The 19,207-nt window shown below is 36.1% G+C and overlaps 1 pseudogene; it reads left to right on the forward strand.

Annotated features, from left to right (window-relative positions):
* Nucleotides 1–16,056, forward strand: part of LOC127230885 (bifunctional phosphoribosylaminoimidazole carboxylase/phosphoribosylaminoimidazole succinocarboxamide synthetase-like) — a 35,728-nt pseudogene extending 19,672 nt beyond the window's left edge.
* The last annotated feature ends 3,151 nt before the right edge of the window (nt 16,057–19,207 follow it).

Here is a 19,207-nt window from a genome sequence, read left to right on the forward strand (position 1 = left end):
TAAGACACTGCCCACTGCCAGCTATGACTAACTGAAGCTGGCCCAACATCTTCCAGCCTTACCACCTCCCCTGAGTTCTATATCTCTTCTGCTTTACTGAAGGACACATAGTACTAGGAATCCCAGAGACTAAGCAGGTACACAGAACCCCAGAGGTCACACAGGTTTCTGTAACTATAGAGGCAATGTCAGCATCAAAAACCCCAGAGGTCTTGTAGGCTGTAAAAACCCCAGTGGAGACATACTACTAGACATGGAGACTTGCTAGTCACCAGAACCCCAGGCCACCTAGGCTGGAAGACCAGAGAGGAAGCCAAAACCAAGGAACAAAACAGGCACCCAACAAAGATAAACTCAGTAATCTGCATCTCTACCTACAATCACCCCAAACCCAGATGCCTAAACAGCAGTGTAAGAACAAAATCATCAGCAGAAAGGGCAATGTGACATCATCAGAACTCAGATATCCTACTACAGCAAGACCTGAACATTCCAATGCAGCTGAAGCACAAGAAAATGATCTTAAAGCCAACTTTATGAAGACGATAGAAGAAATTTCTTAAAGAGCAAATAAAAAAAAATCCCTTAAAGAAATTGGGGAAAAGACAAATCATTGGAGGATTCCACAAATCTCTTTAAAATGCCAAGAAAGCCAAGAAAAAAAAAAAAAAACAAAACAAACAGGTAAAGAAAAATGTTCAAGACTTAAACATGAAAATGGAAACAATAAAGGAAGGAAACAAAAATGGAGGGAATTCTGAAAATTGAAAATCTAGATAAATAAACAGGAACTATAGATACAAGCATCACCAACAGAATACAAGAGAAGGAAGAGGGAATCTCGGGTGTGAGGATAGGATAGAAGTAATAGATTATTGAAGAAACTCAGCATTAAGTAATATTTACAATTTTGGATCTTATCAATTAAAAAAATACATAGACTTAGAGTTACAATATCCAGTGTCTCATAGCTGATATTTGTTGTTTCTGTATGTCAGCACTGTTTGAAATATGCTTAGTCTTTATTTAAAACCACACACACACACACACACACACACACACACACACACATAAAACAAAACCTTCACAAGTAGAAGCAGAGCTATTACTTCTATTTACAGAACTTGTGTTTACAGACCAGGAAAGGTTGCCTCCAGTTATGTAGTTAATAAATATGTAATTCAAGTGTTGAAATCAGAAAATCTAACACCCAAGGCCAATTTTTAATAAAGACATGCTTTTATTTACAAGATTTGCACAGATGTGGGAAAAAACACTTTAGAAGAAATATAAAACAGTATCTTTTCTTTCTAGAGAGTATTTTTTTTCAAACACCACTGCAAAACAAGAGTTATGCAATAACATTTCTACAAACTAATTCAAGATGCAGCATCAAGGGTGTGCGAACAGCAAGTTACACGGGTTTCATAAAACCTTTTCAAAGCAGAAGATGAACATGAAATTAGATTGAATATTTACTAGCTGAATGCATTATCTGTGGTGTGTTTGTATAATGGAATACCTTTCAGAAATTGAAGTACTGGCTTTGAGTTTGTGATAATGTAATAAATATAAAAACAAGTTATAATACGGTAAATATAACATGGATTTTGCTAGATATTGTTGATTTTACAACCGAATGCAGTCTCCATTTTTTTCCCCACTATGTTCTCTCTTACCAGGGTACAGATACCAAGATACCATCTTCATGTTCTTATCCCCATCATCTTGGATTTGAAGAATTTTTGATCTTTTTTTCCCATAGTAAGAAATTACAAATGTATTAGTATAAGCAGGAGATTGTGTGGTCCTGGTATTCATTGACCATACCATTGCTAGGAAAGGAACGAACTGGAAAGAATCTATTTTTTTTCATTCCCTCATTCATTTGTGCATAAATGTATGCCATGGCATCTGTACAGAGGTCAGATGTCAACTTGAGGAGGAGTCATTTGTTCTTTCCACCATGTGGGATCAAACTCAGGTTGTCAAGTCTTGGAAGTAAGTTTATTTAGCTGACCACCGAGTCTATCTTGCCACCCCAAAAGAATCCCTTTATGGTTTAGGGATGTTAAAGAAAAACCTGAAGATACTCACTTCCTGAAAAATTACTTCAATAGAATGGTAGTCAACAAAAGAAAAAAAATGTTGTTGTGATATAGTAGCAGAAGAAAGAATTATGTTGGGGTAGTAAGGGGACAAGCCTGGGAAGGAAAATGGAGTCATAAACTAGAGAAAAACACAGTGACATTGATCTATAAAAATACCAAAGGGAAACGTACCCCTTTGTATTTTCACTTAAATTTGTAGATAACAATGAGAAAATACCCAAATTTTAAGGAAATAAATACTTACGTGTTAAATTCTAGATTATGAAATATTATATGTTCAAGTTTATCTCACTTGAACATATATTTCTTATTCTGATTAGAAAGCCTACTGAAAATGTTACTGTACCTATCCAATTTGTGGGTATTTCTGTCCATACATTTTAAGTACTCCATTGAGTTTCACTTTATTTCAGATTTGATGTTATTCATTAGTTTTGGCTATGTAAATTTATTCTTTTTCATTAAAAAAACTTCATTCATATGGAATTAAAAAAAAAAAACAAAAGAAATACCAGAAAAGTGACAAAAAAATTGTACTGAGAGACCATGAATTTGTCATACCAGGTTGAGCATCCTATCAAAGTATCAGACAAAAGGAAAGAAAAACGTTAATTGTGGGGGGAAGCTGCCTTAAGTGAGGTCCCTATGGTAGGATATGTGACAAAGCTGTCAGGTGTTTTCATTGCACAGTAGTTTATGGTCTCTTTTGGGATACTCTGTATTAGAGACACCAAATTTCACCTGGACAGTGCACAGTGGTAAATTCTTGGGGGGGGGTGGTAAATGAAATATACTCCATTCCATGGACTGTCTTGTAGGGATCTACTTTCTCTGATTCTATTTGGAGGTGCCCAGTGTGAAGCTTTGGGGGGAGAAATGAGGAATGCACTCAGGTTAGGAAACTTATTTTCCTGGGTCCTCCCTGGGAGGCCCCTTTGGACCTGTTGTGTCCTCACTCACATTTCCAAACTGACTTTTTACAACTCCTTTGCCTTACTAGGTACCAACATCCAAGTTCCTATTCTCTCTCAGTTACTTATGATTGGTAATGACTCATCTAGGACAGGTTTTCTTTTATTAAATTTGGGTTTTCTTATATTAAAGTTTCATAGCTTCTGTTCAGCTATGTTCATAGCAGTATTATTTATAATAGCCATAACCTGGAAGCAACCTAGATGCCCCTCAACTGAAGAATGGATGGAGAAAATGTGGCACATTTACACAATGGTGTACTAATCAGTTGGGGGAAAAATGGAATCTTGAAATTTGTAGGCAAATGGATAGAACTAGAAGAAACCATCCTGAGTGAGGTAACCCAGTCACAAAAAGACAAACATGGTATGTGCTCACTCACTCATATATGGTTTTTAGACATAGAGCAAAGGATTACTAGCCTATAATCCACATTGCCAGAAAAGCTAGGAAACAAGGAGGACCCTCAGAGAGACATACATGGTCCCCTGGAGAAGGAAAAGGGGACAAGATCTCCCAAGCAAATTGGGAGCATTGGGGGAGCATTGGGGGAGGGGAGAGAGAGTTAGAATGGAGAGGAGAGGAGAGGAAGGAATGAGGGAGCAGAAAGATTGAGTCAGGGAAAGAATAGAGAAGAGCAAGAAAAGAGATACCATAATAGAGGGAGCCATTACAGGTTGAACTCGAAATCTGGTAATAGGGAAGTCTTCAGCAACCTACAAGAATGACCCCAACTAACAATCTAAGCAATAGTGCAGAGGCAGAGGCTACCTTAAATGCCCTTCCCCAATAATGAGATTGATGGCTACCTTATATGCCATCCTAGAGCCATCATCTAGTAACTGATGGAAGCAGAAGCAGACACTCAAGGCTAAACACTGAGCCGAACTCCTGGAATCCAGTTGCAGAGAGGGGGCAGTAATGAACAAAGTGGTCAAGACCAGGCTTGGAGAAACACACTGAAACTGCTGACCTGATAGCTGGAAAACCAGCATAGGACTGACCCAGACTCCATGAATGTGGGTGTTAGTTAGGAGGACTGGGCAGTCTCTGGGGCCTCTGGTAGTGGATCAGTATTTATCCCTAGTATACAAATGGACTTTGGGAGCCCATTCCACATAGAGGGATACTCTCTCAGCCTAGACACATGGGGGAGGGCCTAGGTCCTGCCCTAAATGTTGTGATAGACTTTGATGGTCCCCATGGAAAGACTCACTCTCCCTGGGGAGCAGAAGAGGGATGAGTTTGGGGGTTGGTTTGTGGCATGGAAGGATGGAAGGGAGAGGGAACTGGGATTGATATGTAAACTAAGATTATTTATAATAATAATACCAACTTCTGGCCTCTATACTCTGTATTCATGAATCAGAGAACACCTGTAGCTCCAGCATTCACAAGGCTGAAGCAGGAGGATTGCTAAATATTAGATCAGAATGACCTACAGAATGAATACCAGGCCAGCCTGTGCTACACATCAAGAGTCTCTCTCTCTCTCTCTAGACAGAAAATGACACACATCATAACATGTGCTGTACCCCCCCCCACACACACACATACACAGAATCAAATTTTTATTTGATACTGGGTGCACTGAAAAGGAAAATCTCAAAATTGAGGCCAACTTGGACTCCATGGTAATTTCCGGTCAAACTGAGCTCCATAGTGAGACCCGCAGAAGAAAAATATAGTCACAAAGGTTATTAACAGGAGGGAGCAGAGGTGAAAAAATGGGCAATTAGGGGGAAGAGCAGATTAGTCAACATACCATATTTATTTTTATGAAATGTCCTGTTGTAATGCAGGACCATGTATGGTCATGGTATACAATACGAATTAAAAACAAAATGAAAGGATTAGAAGATATTTTAAAGTTAAAGAAATCTGGCCAGCACAACAGAGCAACACAATCCTCAGCAAACACGATGAAAAGGTCCCCACAGAAATGGAGACTAGGTGAGGGTCTCCGGGTGACCGAGTTTAGATTTTGTGGCTATTTGCCTTCTAGGCTGAAAAGAGTTTTACATGCTGAGTTTTTATTGTGTGTGTGTGTGTGTGTGTGTGTGTGTGTGTGTGTGTTTGCTAAAAATTTAAAGTTATTACAGTAGTTAGGACTAAGATATGGGTTGTAAATCAAATCTGATAATGTATAATTATCTAGAAATGTAAACCTAATCCTCAGTCCCAAGGAGTCATTTAAGAATAGTTGTGTGAATGCATATATTGTTTCAAGGGCAGACTGCTGGAGGTCTTGCCTCCTTTTGAAGACTCTAGAGAATATTTAATTTACAAACTCTTGAATAAACACTTAAGGTTGTTGATATTATTAATTATCTTGTATTAATCTTAAAACAAATGTGCATATAGTAAACACTGTGTTCCACAAAAATATGCAATTATTTTTCATGTTTTAATTGAGAACACAAGAAAAATATTTTTAAAATGTGTAAACATCACAGACATACATGGATTTCAGTAACAACAAATAAGTTACGATCAAAGGAGCCTCTAAATGCTATGTGTATTTTGTGCCTTCCCCATAATTCATACAATGTAACCATAGATAGCTAACAACATGATGCTATCTTTCAAATGTGTCTCTGTTTTAAAATACCTGTTGATTTTCCATTTATAGCTTCTCACACGAGATAATGACCTTAACTTACAATGAGAAATGTGTTGCCATTACAATGGTTTGATTAGAAAGCAAGCAAAGTTACTGTAGCTGTTAGTGAATTTATTGAAAAAGATCATTAGATCTAAGGGCCAACATATAAAAGCTGACAGTATTAGGTTTTCATCAATGATTTTCTGATTTTAAATGAAAAGAATAAGATGGAGATAAAGACCAACGTTAGTAGAAGTAGCTGCTGCTGGGTGGATTTTTTTTTCCTTTGAAGTCAGAGTGGAAGGTAAAGAAAAAAAGAAAACTGTAATTTGATGAGAGAATGAAGCAAAGGAGGGAGGAAGGAAATACAGAATTCGTGTAAAGAAAAGTGGCTCTAACTTCTGAATTCTGAATTTGGGATGAAGCAAGTCCTCCCATGCAGAAATCCACTGTTTCCGTCGCCCCCAGAAGAGATGTGTTTTATGCAGACAATAACAATAATTCTGCACTTTCGGCATATGAACCACATTGTTTTCTTTTCTGGAAATGATGCTCCATTTCTGACGTGCCAAGGGTAGCATGCAAGGCGTGAAACCAGGTGCACAGGGCTTCTGAACAATAGCAGGGAAGGCACCAGCAATTCTGTCTGAGCTGGAGAATTGTAGTAGCTTCAATCATTACACTTCGCTAATATCACAGGCTGAAGCGATAGATGGTCAGTCTCAGCATATATGAAAATGAAAAAAAAAAGTTAAATACCAGCCTAGATATGCTTGTGATACACTAAAAATGAATTCCAAGTACTAAAACCACAGCGTACAGGAAAACTATCAAAAACTGCCAAGTTTGAGATTTAGAAATGTCACTCACCAGTGCTGTTTCCAAACAAAAAGCTTTTATTCTCCTGGCAGGGTTTCACAGCTTAACAGATAAGCGTGAGCTAGGTGTTTGCATGTTGCTCCTGAGAAAGGTATTTTATGAACAAGGGCTAAGGTTTGTGTGAGGGAGGGAGGCGTTAATGGGTTAAAAACTGTGTAAATGTTACTCCGGTGAAATTACAGCTTGTTGTTCAGATGAATACTCTCCACTTCTCATATAGCTTTAAATTATGGACAAATGCTTGCAATTGTGAACTCCCCACATTCTGCAGCCTGTTCCCAGGCTTCATCAACCAGGGCTGTCCAATGGGATTACTGTAAGCCTTCACGCAGTCTGCCAGCCACTGAGGAGAAACTCAGCCCTGGATGCTAGATTGCTCTCTTTATTCCATCCTTGTGAGGGCTGTGATTGCTGTCACGGTGTTAGGTTAGAAATTAGCATTGTGTAGCCCAAATTTGGCCATCCAGAACATACTCAGGGGAAGAAAAAAAAAATCAAAGAATAGCAATTTCTTTTGTAGAAAGAAAGAATGAAAGACTGGAAAGAAAAACATTCAAAGCCTCTATGATACAGATGTCTACAAAACTTGAGTCGGGAAATGTTGTGTGGTCCTGGTTGGCAAAATTATCTAAGACAGGTGTGCTCTCTTGTTATCAGAAAATGACCGCCCACCCCACCCCCACCTGGTGCCAAACAATAAAAGAGCTGCTTTCTTGGAAAAATTAGCTCACTGAGGCAACTATGTGTGAGTGCTAGAGAGTGTTCCCAATAGTCGTGGCTTTTAACATTTGTTTTAAGAAAGATTGTTTCAATTAGTCAATAAGGTTGTTGAGTTTAACTATCATTTCAGATGGCACACCCAGAAGCCATAGGGGCGTATCATCGAGACAAACAGATCTGAGTGACCCTATGAAAAGATGTAAAGGAAAGGAATTATGAAAAAGAAGGTGCCGAATGAAATTATTTTTCCACGTAATTTTCCTTCAGTCATGATGAGGAAGTTACTGACACAGTATGGCCACAAACCAACGCTCATAAAGATGTGCTTCTGGACCTGGATCTGCCCTAGTATTTTTTGTTCTGTTTTCTGTTTTATTTTTCTTATTTACTTAAAAAAATCACTAATTGCTTGCTGATCTTTTAGTTTCTAACAAAACTAATTTATTGGTAAAACTTAGATTAGCACCCTTTATACTAGAGTTACATTATATTAAAAAAAAAAAAAAGAAAGAAAGAAAGGCATTTAAATTTGAGCTAAAGAAGAATATAGGGTCCTTATCTTTGGGCTCTTTCTAGGCTAGCCACAGACATGCTAATTTTTTTCCTGTCATTAACAGCGAGCAAGCTGGAAAGAATCTGACATGTGAGGTGTGCAGACTCTGCTAGGAGTCTTGATTTTTATCCACCTACCCAAGCTTATCCGTCATCTTTAATCATGCAAAAGGGAGAATTACTTAATCATTTCGTTTCATTGAAAAAGAAAGATTTACATTAAAACGATGACATGCACGAAGAAATAAATTGAAAATGATCATAAGGGGAAGGAAATGTGGAGACTGAAGCTCCATTGGTTTTGTGATGTCCATTTGAAGCAACAATCAAGTCAACACAAGCAATAGAAGCAGTGTTAGCTGCTGGGGGGCAGCCATCCCCCACCCGTTCAATCAAAGATGCAGTCTGCATTCTCTGTAAATTCTGTAAGAAGGCAAGACAAATAATTGAACATTTGACCCAGTTCCCTAACCCTCTCTCCTCTCACATTAAATCATGTATCAATGATAACATTTCTTAGAGGACTAGAACAGGACCTCATTCATTGAAAATAGCTGTCTTAATTCCAAATGTGCAAAATAAGTCAACTGCTTGGACATTAATTACCAAGTTAAGTTTATATGTGTTAATGTAAACCTATTTTATTTAATCTAAGCATATGAGCATGATTTTGCGTGCATTATTTGTATTTTTTATTTTTATTGACAGCAAGGCATGTTTTTTCAATGTAATAGTATCTTTTATGTGCTTATATATACTATATAAATTTAGGTTAGCAAGTCCAAAATAATGTCCAAAATATTTCCCAATTCCCCTTGTCCATTGTTTTTCTTTTATTGCCATATTTTTGTTGGAAGGTAGTAATGAATCCTTCAAAAAATAAGAAATTTCTAAAGTGCTAGTGGTACTCATTGACATTTTAAGTATCCTCTTTTTATATCACATGAAAGAATAGTCATGCCTCTTGTATTTTTATTTCTTTCTTTGAAATATATCTTGTCTTGTGTATTTCGGTTAGCCTATTTGTGAAAACAATCTATACTTGAATGGAATTTTCTTTAAATATTCATTTGAGTTAAGTAAGCACAACCATACACAGGAGAAATGAACAGAAATATCTTTTATCTTTTAAAAGGCCAAGTGGTAATTGCATTTATTCGTAAACGTGTCTAGTAAATAGTTGTTCAGTAGGAATTCTCTTCCAAGGATGGTCCTACATATAGGCACTGCTGTGAACAGAATTCTCGATATGTAAATGTTTAAATTATTCATGTTGCAAATCATTTGATTATCAGAGAAAAATACATATTCAAGATTCTATTAGCAATGTCTTTATATGCAGAGCTGTGTAGGAAACAGGTCACTCCGTGATGATGAACCCCAGTACTCCAGGATATTGAAACACTATAAGGCCTTTCAAAAACTTTGAATTTAAGTAGCAAATTTTGAGGTGATCTAAAGATTTTATTGCCTCTTCTGAAAACATGTAGCCAACAAACAGTTCAATGGAATTTAATGCAAGATGAAAAATGTAATTGACAGATTTAAATAATTTTCACCTTTAAATTACAAAGATTCTAAACAAGCTGAAGAGAAATTATGCTTTAAAAAAGTCACAAAAATCTATATAGGATTAGTCAATACATGATTGATGATATTATCTCTAATGACTGGATTGAGTATATCATGGATCTAAAAAACTCAATCAATGTTTTTTCTCGTCTGCTGTATCGTTAACTTCCAAACTTTGTAATTACCACATTACGCCATGGTCTTTTGTGGACAACAAGGGTAATTCTGCTTTACTTTTATTTAATGTTACTGGAGACTCTGGTGCTAGAGTGCAGAAGAACTTTTCTTAATATTTGTAGACAATCCATTTTATGAAACCATGAACAACTTGTAATGTATTCTGAAAAATCATGAGAGTACCATATTATGAAACTAGAAATTTAAAGGAGTGGACACATAGAAATTTGTTAAGTAATTATATATTTCACTCATGTATATGAATAGGTAGTTGCAGAAGAAAAGTCAAGATGGCATTTTGCTTCAAAGAGGCATAGATGCTAACATATGTCAGCATATGTGGTGTTAATTTATATGAGCATATGCATTCAGTTGTCTTTGTATTCCTAGCACAAAATAGAAAAAGATATAAAATATGTACTAGGTTGCAATGTAAATATTCTTATGCAAACCCAAATTGAAGGACTTATCAGTTTCTTAGAAAATTCACAGTTTTAATTCACAGCAAAGAAAATTTGATTTATGTATTCCAATTATTTTTGAAAGGTATCTTTATGTAATTTACTACAAGTGAAATTAAATTTATTCATTTTATATATGTTAGATGGTGGTAAATATATATATTCATTTTAATTTTGTTCATATTATACCATAATGCAAGCTTTTGAAAAGATAGAAATTAAAATGTAAGCCTGAATGATTTATTTTCATGTTGCTTCTAGAAACACTGATATTTAAACTTTTGAATATATATTTAAAAATTTATATATCTAAAATTACATATTAATCACTATAAAAACTAACAAGAACAAGGGCAGTCAGAAAATAAAAGATTCCAACCAAATACTAAGGAAATAACAAGTTCAGATACTTTAACTTTAGAGCAATAGGTGGCACTGTTACCTAAACACTCTGATTTGAATTGAAGAACTAGAAACGTCTTGTCTCTGCATGTAATTTCATACAAGTAAACAAATGACCACTCAGTTGAAAACTAAAAATTCTAATGATGGACTCTGTATTATGTTTATACAGTCAGTCGTATCTCAAACAGTGGGAATGTAGATTAAAATGTATGGCAATCAATATGATTCGATTAGAACTCATTTAATGAAACTCATAAACATTTTGGAGGAAACTTGGCCTCAGCCTGAGACAATTTGTGTCTTTTTTGCCGTGGAACAAGGGTGAGCAGGAGCATCCTTCATATTAGTAACTACTATTCACACTAATATCCACCTCCAAGCCTGCTCCCAAGGGGTCTATCTAGTCTGTGCTCCACACAAGGATAGATGCAAACTGCAGTATTACCCAGGTGGCTGTGTGTTACTCTACCACACTCTATTCAACAGCCTGTACCTAGGTCACAAAGTCAACAAACAAATTTCATAAATTAAATTTTCACCCTAAAAATAACTTTAAAAGGCAATTAAATACCTGAATAAAACCAGATCAAAAGGTTTGTGGCAGTAGGTAACACTACTTCATAAGGATACATTTGAGGGGCTGTAGAGATGGCTCAGTGGTTAAGAGTACTGACTGTTTTTCCAAATGTTGAGTTGATTCCCAGCACACACAGGGTGGTTCACAACCATCCATCAGTCCGGGAAATCTGACACAGGCAAACATGCAGGATATATATATATGTGTATGTATGTATGTATGTATGTATGTATGTATGTATAATATATGTACATATATATATACACATATATAATCTAACAATAAAAGCAATAAATTTGAATTACATAATATATGGACTGGGTGCTATTTAACAATGTAACATGTTCCTGTTTATTATGTAGCACTTATTTCAGACTCCACAGAGGGACCCACAGTTACCTAACATCTGGTCTCTGTTCTCAAGAAGTTACTGGGTCATCAGTGGTCCCAGACTATATTCACTATATTCACTAGTACTCAGTTTTCATTGGGAGAAAAATGTCAATTTGCAGAGCAAACCATTTTCTGAAAAAAAAAAAAAAAAAAAAACAAACAACTTTTTATGGCCATGTGATAAAATCCAAGGCATTTGTGTATGTGTAAAAACAGGGCTGTTCAACAAATGGCATCATGTTGTATTTATCTTTTTATCGGGTTAAAAGATGCACTTGAAAACATTATTAAATATTTTACCTTTCAAACGGGCTACAGAGTAGCTTATGTCCTCACACAATCACACAGGAGTGAAAAGAAGGGTCTGAACTATCAACCATTGTATCTCCCCCCCCCCTTTCTTCCTGGAGCCAGATGTAAAATCTCAAAATGAGGCTCAATCCAGGATTCTCTAAAGTCAGGACTAATTAGTCAATGTTGGCTCTGGCCCCAATTTGTGGTCTGAACCTAACAAAATCACCTTGCTTTATAGTATTGCAGTAAACTGAGACTTAGGAACATGAAACATTAGCATGGAAGGGCAATATATGATTCGTCATGACTCCCTACCCTACTGGCCAAATCATTTAGCTTCATGATAATTGTATTTATTTCATATCCTGTAGATTAAATATGTGGAGTCTGCAACAAAATTCAAATTAATTCATTGAGCATATTTGTTAAGGAAGTAGGTTTACCTCCCTGGGGAGCATAAAGGGGATGGGATGAGGGTAGGTGATGGTTTTCAGGGAAGGATGAGAGGGTGCGGGAACTGGGATTGACATGTAAAACAAGCTTGTTTCAAATTTAAATAAATTAAAAAAAGAAGTAGTTTTATAAGGTGAGATCATACAGGTGGAAGACTATTGTCATAGCCAGTTATGTACTTTTAAGTTTCTATCTAATGTTTTGGCATTTCTGAAGTGTGTAATGAGTTGTTAAATTAACCAGAGCAGGTGACTTGCTTTGGGTCAAAGCCAATAAAGGTCTCAGCACAGGAGATAGATTTGGAGGAGAAACTGCATAAACATAGAAAGCAAGCCTTAACTACACTGATACAATGTTGCTAACAGCTCCTTAACTAACTACACTGATAAAATGTTGCTAACAGCTCCTTAACTACACTTGATACAGTGTTGCTAACAGCTCCTTAACCACATCAGTACAATGTTGCCAAAAGTTCCTTAACCACATAGATACAGTGTTGCTACTGATACAGTGTTGCTAACAGCTCCTTAATCATACTGATTTGGAGCTCTTAGCACATGAGTTTTTTTGTTTGTTTGTTTTTAGAAAAACAATTAGTTTTATATCCTCTTTCATGATTCAAATGTCTTTTAACCTGAATTCATTCCTTCCTCATCACCTAATATTTACCTTTTTTGTTCTCTTATCTACATGTTATACTATCACACAAATGTATATATACATACAAAATGCATACATGTATGCATTTCTGCAAATGAGAGAGAACATATGATTTTTTTCTTCTGAGATTGTGTGACCTCAATATTATCTATTTTTTTTGATTGTTATTTCTATTTTTACCCACCATCGTAGAGCCCTCATCTAGTAGCTGATGGAAACAGAAGCAGACACCCACAACTAAACAGTAAGCTGAACTAGAATCCAGATGCAGAGAGGGAGGGCAAGACCAGGCTACAGAAACGAATAGAGACAGCTGACCTGAGCAAGGGGGAGCTAATGGGCCCCCAGACTGATAGCTGGGATTCCAGCATTGGACTGACTCAGACCCCCTGAACATGGATCTCAGTTAGAAGGCCTGGGCAGTCTAAGGGACCTTCCGGCAGTGGAACCAGGATGTATCATTGGTGCATGAAAATACTTAGGGTGCACATTCCCCATGGAGGGATACTCCCTTAACCTAGCAGCAGGAGAGAAGGCCTAGTCCCTACTCCAAATGACTTGACAGATTTAGATGATCCCTCCAGGAAGACATCACCCTACATGTGAAGTGTGTGTGGGGATTGGAGGGGAGGGTGGTCGTGGGGGCATGGGAGGGTAGGAGAGAGGGAAAAAGGAAAGGAGGGAGGGAGAGGGAATTGGCATCAATATGTAAAATAAAAATAAAAATTTTAAAAAAGCGCAAAAAAAAGTAAGGAAAAAAAAAAAAAACCTCTGAAGATAGAGTTTCCCCAAACTGTGGCTGGAATGCAAAACAAGTAAGTAAGTAAATAAATAAATAAACATTTATTTATTTTTCTTATTTTACATATCAATCCCAGTTCCCTCTCTCTCCCTTCCTCTCTCCCTCTGGCTGATCTCCAAAATATACAAAGAACTCAAGAAACTAGTCACCAAGACACCAAATAACCATATTAAAAAATGGGGTACAGAACTGAAGAAATAAATAAATATTTTTAAAAGCAAAAAAAAAAAAAAAAAAGAATATGGAATAAGATGTATATCATGGATCATGGTTTTCTGGTTTTCTGGGTGAACAATTCTTATATTTGCTTCTTGTTATAAAATGTATTTTTTTTTTTTTTGGTAAAGAAATGCAACTTCATTGTGTGGTTTCCACTTTGCCTTGTCACATTTTGCTCTTGAATATGTTTGCAATACCAAGGACTTTGTGGATGTATCTATTCCATGGAGTTCATTTCATGCAAGTGTGATACTTGTCACAAACATACAAATAAACAAATCCCAGCTTGTTCCTCTTCTAAGAGGAAGTTTTAGAGACATGGGATGCAATGCCATACAAAATTGTAAATGTATAAGATCAAAAGCAAGTACTCAGTATTTTTAAACATGCAAAATATTGCCATTATTTACTGTCCATGTGCTCTAAAATGAATTTCTTGAACTTAATCTCCCTATATGACAGATAAATTCATATTCTTTGAATGACAGCCACAAAAATCCTCCTCCAAACTCCACAACCTCCAATAATCACCAAGCTCCTCTCTACTTCTTCAAGATCAATTTGTATAGATTCCATCAAGTAAGGCATGTGTCAATTAGTGACATTAATCTTTTCATAATGTATATTCATAGATACACATACTTTAAAACACCATTTTCTGTCTGATAAATGAACAAATTTAACTGTTAATTTGAAAAAACATTTTTTTCAAAGACAAGCAACCACAGTATCAGTGTCTTAAGAGTTAGGCTTGGCTGATGATAGAACCATCTCTAATTAATGTTTTAGACACCAGGTACAAGGTTCAGTGTCTAAAACTCTCATCTATGGTCAGAAGAAATAACATCCTGTTTCTTTCAAGAAAACTGACATATCCTTGAACTTACTGACTGAGATGTGAGTTTCAAATGCAGAGTCGCTAGCTTTTTCCTGTGCAGTTTGCACCTCCAAGGCAGCCTCGATAAGGGCAACAGCTGTGGTACTGAGCACTGGAAGAAAACTCTACCAGGGTAAGAAAAAACTAGTCTATGAATTGTCACATAATTCAGTAAGAGTCCTCCTGCAGTCCAAGGACCAGATTATAGCAGGAAACTAAGCTAGAAAGAACTACCTAGAAGTTTCCAGTAAGATCATTACCCGTATCTTTCAGCTGTTACAGGGAGCTGATATCAAAACTGCTTTCACCTGGAAATGGTGGAAGAAAGCTTTGACTACACCCCACTGTGAAATGTTTCTAAATGATTCTAATTGCTAAAGATTAGTAACTGCATCTTTTCTCAAAAGGAACCCTGGTGCAGAAGAGGGGTAAGGTTTTACCCACCCAAAGTGGAGATATTACTCAAGCACGATGCTGTAAAGATCCACAATGGTCTGAAGAGCAATTCCTCGCTACAAAATTTTGTTTTATTGGACATGTTATAGGCCAGACTGAAGTGGACATCATGAGTCATGTTATACAAGGTATTTTTTGAAATACTGAAGAAATCCTGCTGCCCCAAAACTGTACACTGGTTGATATGAAGACTGAAGACTGGTTGATATAATGACCAAAGAGATTGATCATTCTGATATTATTGATACTGATTTCTGGAGACTCTCTCCATGGGGAGATTGGAGGCAGCAGAGAGAGACTTCCATGCTGTGACCTCAAAGAATTTAAGCCTGGAAGGATTCCTGAAGGTAAAGAAAAGTTTTGAGTGGTTTGCAGATCCAGATCGAGGAGAGTTGCTTCAGAAGCCAATAAAGGCAGAATTGTTTGTTGATGAGTTCAACATCTGGTCCTGGTCACTGTGAAAAAAATTAAATAGGCTTGTGGATATTTTGAATCTCTCTGTGAACTCTGAGTATCATCTGCCCATAAAGGACAGGATGAAACATTAAAGATTAAAGCAGACTATGAATGGAAATGTATTTACTTATTGTGTTTTTGCAGAAGCAGCAGTCTGAACCCACTTATATCTGAAAACACTGTGTGTCCTTTGACTAGAGGGCCTCCCATCACACCAGACTGGGGTGCTTATGATGTGTGGTCATCCTTTGGAATGTCTGGTTGTCTTGGCTATTCAACTATACTTTCTCCACAATGATTACCCCAGTTTGTTGCAGAGGTATTAAACAACCATTTGACCTGGGCCAAACTTTGAGCAAGCATATTGAATGCATGGATATCCCTAAAGCAAGCTGACAAACAAATTAGAGATTGATGATTTGTTAGAAAGTTATTTTAATTTTAGGGAGCAAAGTTACATATTCTTAATATGGATAAGAAAATTCAAGCAATATAATATTACATCAGAGGAAATTCGGTTCACTAGTGAATAAATAGTCCTCTAGATTAATGGGTTGAGAAATTACTGATGGCTACTTGTTATGAATGTTATTTTTGTTGTTGTTTTGGTTTTGTTCTGAATAATGATGTGTGCCTGTAACTTCAGTGTCCAAAGACTAAGGCAGTAGAATCACTTTAATTTCAAAGCCAGCCTGGATTTATAGAAATATAAATCTTTTAAAGAAAAATAATCTTTATTATCAGTAAAATTGCAATGGTGTTGTCAAATTATATCTCACCCACTGTATGGCCATTGTTGAGTAGGTATTTAGCATTAGAAAAAAAATATTATTTATGGGGCTGGAGTGATGTCTCATGGTTTAAGAGACAGTATGTTTCTCTTGCAGAGGACATGGTTTTGGTTCCCAGCAACCTGTGACTCCCAATCACCTATAACTGTATGTAACTCTAAGTCCCAGAGATCTGACCCCTTTGGTTTCCTTTTGCACCCAAATTTTATAAAACCAACACACACACACAAGTAATTTAAAATAATAAGAAAATTAAGTAGCTAATTATGTACTGCTTGATCTTCTATAATGCACATTTTTGAACATTAAAATGCCTGTTTTGTGCATGGTAATGGCACTGGCAATAAAAAAAACAAAAAAACAAAAAACAAAAAACAAAAACAAACAAACCAAAAATAAATAAATAAATAAATAAAACACCACCACCAACAAAAAAGCACTACAAAACAAATCCAGGTAGTCCATCTTCCAAGGTGGGATTCCTTGTCACTGAGACGGACCTGCCTTTGTACTTTCAAATAAACATTGATGCGAGTATTTAAATATATTAACTAGCATACAACATTTTTGGCTTGTCTTTTAAAAAGTAACATTATCCAAAAATACTTTACAAAGACATCAAGTTGCTGATTCATTTTGTTCCCACCCTTAGGAAGGCATCATCAAACTCGCAGAACTGTCATACCAATGGTTGATAAGATAGTTTCTAGACTCAAAAGCAGTTAATTTTGAGGTACATACTGTACGTCAGCTTTAGAGACCTCAGAATATGACTTAAATCCCCCAAATTTTCTGCAAAATGCTATATGGCATGCACAGAAGATAATCTTTGTAGGAAATAGTTTAAATAGTCAAAGTATTGGGTGGTCTTACTGATGATACAATCCTTTGTACTGATACCTTTAAAGTGTTGTTTAAACACTTGTGTATGAATGAATATGAAAACACACAAGTATATATACAGACTTCCAGTAAATGCAGTATTGTGTATATGCAGGAGTTAATAGCATTGTGTTATGATTTGAGAGGCTGTTTAACCTTTTTTATGTAACCATAATAAATTCATCATAAAGGAAGTCAGGTTTATCTAAGTTATGCCATTACATATAATCATACAAGAATGATTCTTCTTTAAGAATCTTGCTTTAAAAGAAAATTCTAATCACTTGTTGATTTGTGCAAAACTCTACTGAGACAAAAGCATTGTGTGTGTGTGTGTGTGTGTGTGTGTGTGTGTGTGTGTGTGTCTGCAGTGTGGTGTAGTTTATGCTTATTGTACACATGCATAATAAGGACAACCTTTGAAAAATTTGGTTCTAAATGTCAAGAGCCAAAAAGAACTCTATCATGTGTGTTATTAATATGTTTCACTATCTAAAAGAGTATTCCATCATGTAGTAGGAATGTCACATTACCATAATTTTCTTATATCAAATGCATGCATTTAGCAAGTCCGTTATGACAGTGTCTAGGCTGAAAAGAGAAAAATCCATTATGCGCTGAGGTTTATGATGTTGAGCTGTCCAATTCACTTTAAAAACAGATCATCATTTTAGGGGTAATTCTTTTGTATTGTTTGTTTAGAGTTTTGATGCGTTTAAACAAACTACCTAATGTCCACTGAGTCCAAAGTAAATCAAAATAGTGTTCGATAATTTTGCTTATTAGGAACAAATTAAATATAATATAAAATGTGCAAAATTGTACTTCTGGTTAATTTTTTGTTAAATTATGTATTCTGAAAACAACAAAATAATGATTATACTTTCCATTTAGCAGAATAGTTAGATGATTTTTAATACACTAGTAAATCAAATATGTTTTATTCCGTTTCTAAGGACCTCCATAAGTGCACTTGAAAAATTGTATCTGACTACCAAATAAAGGTGAAAATTTTGTGTTCTGCCTTAATAACTTCAATTCTAAGGCTTAGTAATCTCCTAGAGTTTAAATTTAAATCACACCTGAAATCATATAACTTGCCAATATTCAATATTTATAATCTTCAAATTTTATGTAGTACAATACTATCTAATGCTATATTTATAAACGTATGAAAACACAGTTACATAATTTATAAACAGTTACTGTTCAATCATCTGACTCATACAAGACACCATACATGATTTATTTTAAACTTCCTAGTTACTTGTCTTTCCTTGAAACCTTTAATTCCATAGTTAGAAAATGTATCTAGTAACACTAAGTTTGCAAAACTCACAGACACTATAGGAACTCAGCAACTATCTTCCTAGGCTGCCATGTCCATTGGAACAAAGATGAAGAGTTTGCCAGAATTTCCATTGTAAGCCACATGCTCAGATGATTACTTAATGTGTGACTTCAAGGTCACCAAATAACTTGTGTCCTGTTAGCCCCTGCACAGGCTGTGACATGCCTTATCACCTCTCCATACATCTGTCCCTGAAATTTCCTACATGCCGCTGGATAGCTTCAAAAGCCATTCTGCTATGCCTCTAAGACAGACACCTGCCTTTCTCCTGATTGTGGCCTCACATTTCCAAATTACAGTGGAAACTTACATCAGTGGTTCCCTGTGTCTATTTAATAAAGGCTGAGTGTGTGTTTTCCTAAAATGGCTCCTGCAAGCCACACGCAGAGTGCAAAGGCCTTTCCAATGCACTTAGCATCACCTGTCACTATGACTGTCTGATTCGTAAGTCATTGACAAGTATTCCTTGAATATTGCTCATCCCTGGTCCAGAACCAGGGTAGATGGTCCATCCCGATAACCACCCCATCTGTGATCTGCTG

This window comes from Phodopus roborovskii, unplaced genomic scaffold, assembly GCF_943737965.1.
Source record: "Phodopus roborovskii unplaced genomic scaffold, PHOROB, whole genome shotgun sequence".
Lineage (NCBI taxonomy): Eukaryota > Metazoa > Chordata > Mammalia > Rodentia > Cricetidae > Phodopus > Phodopus roborovskii.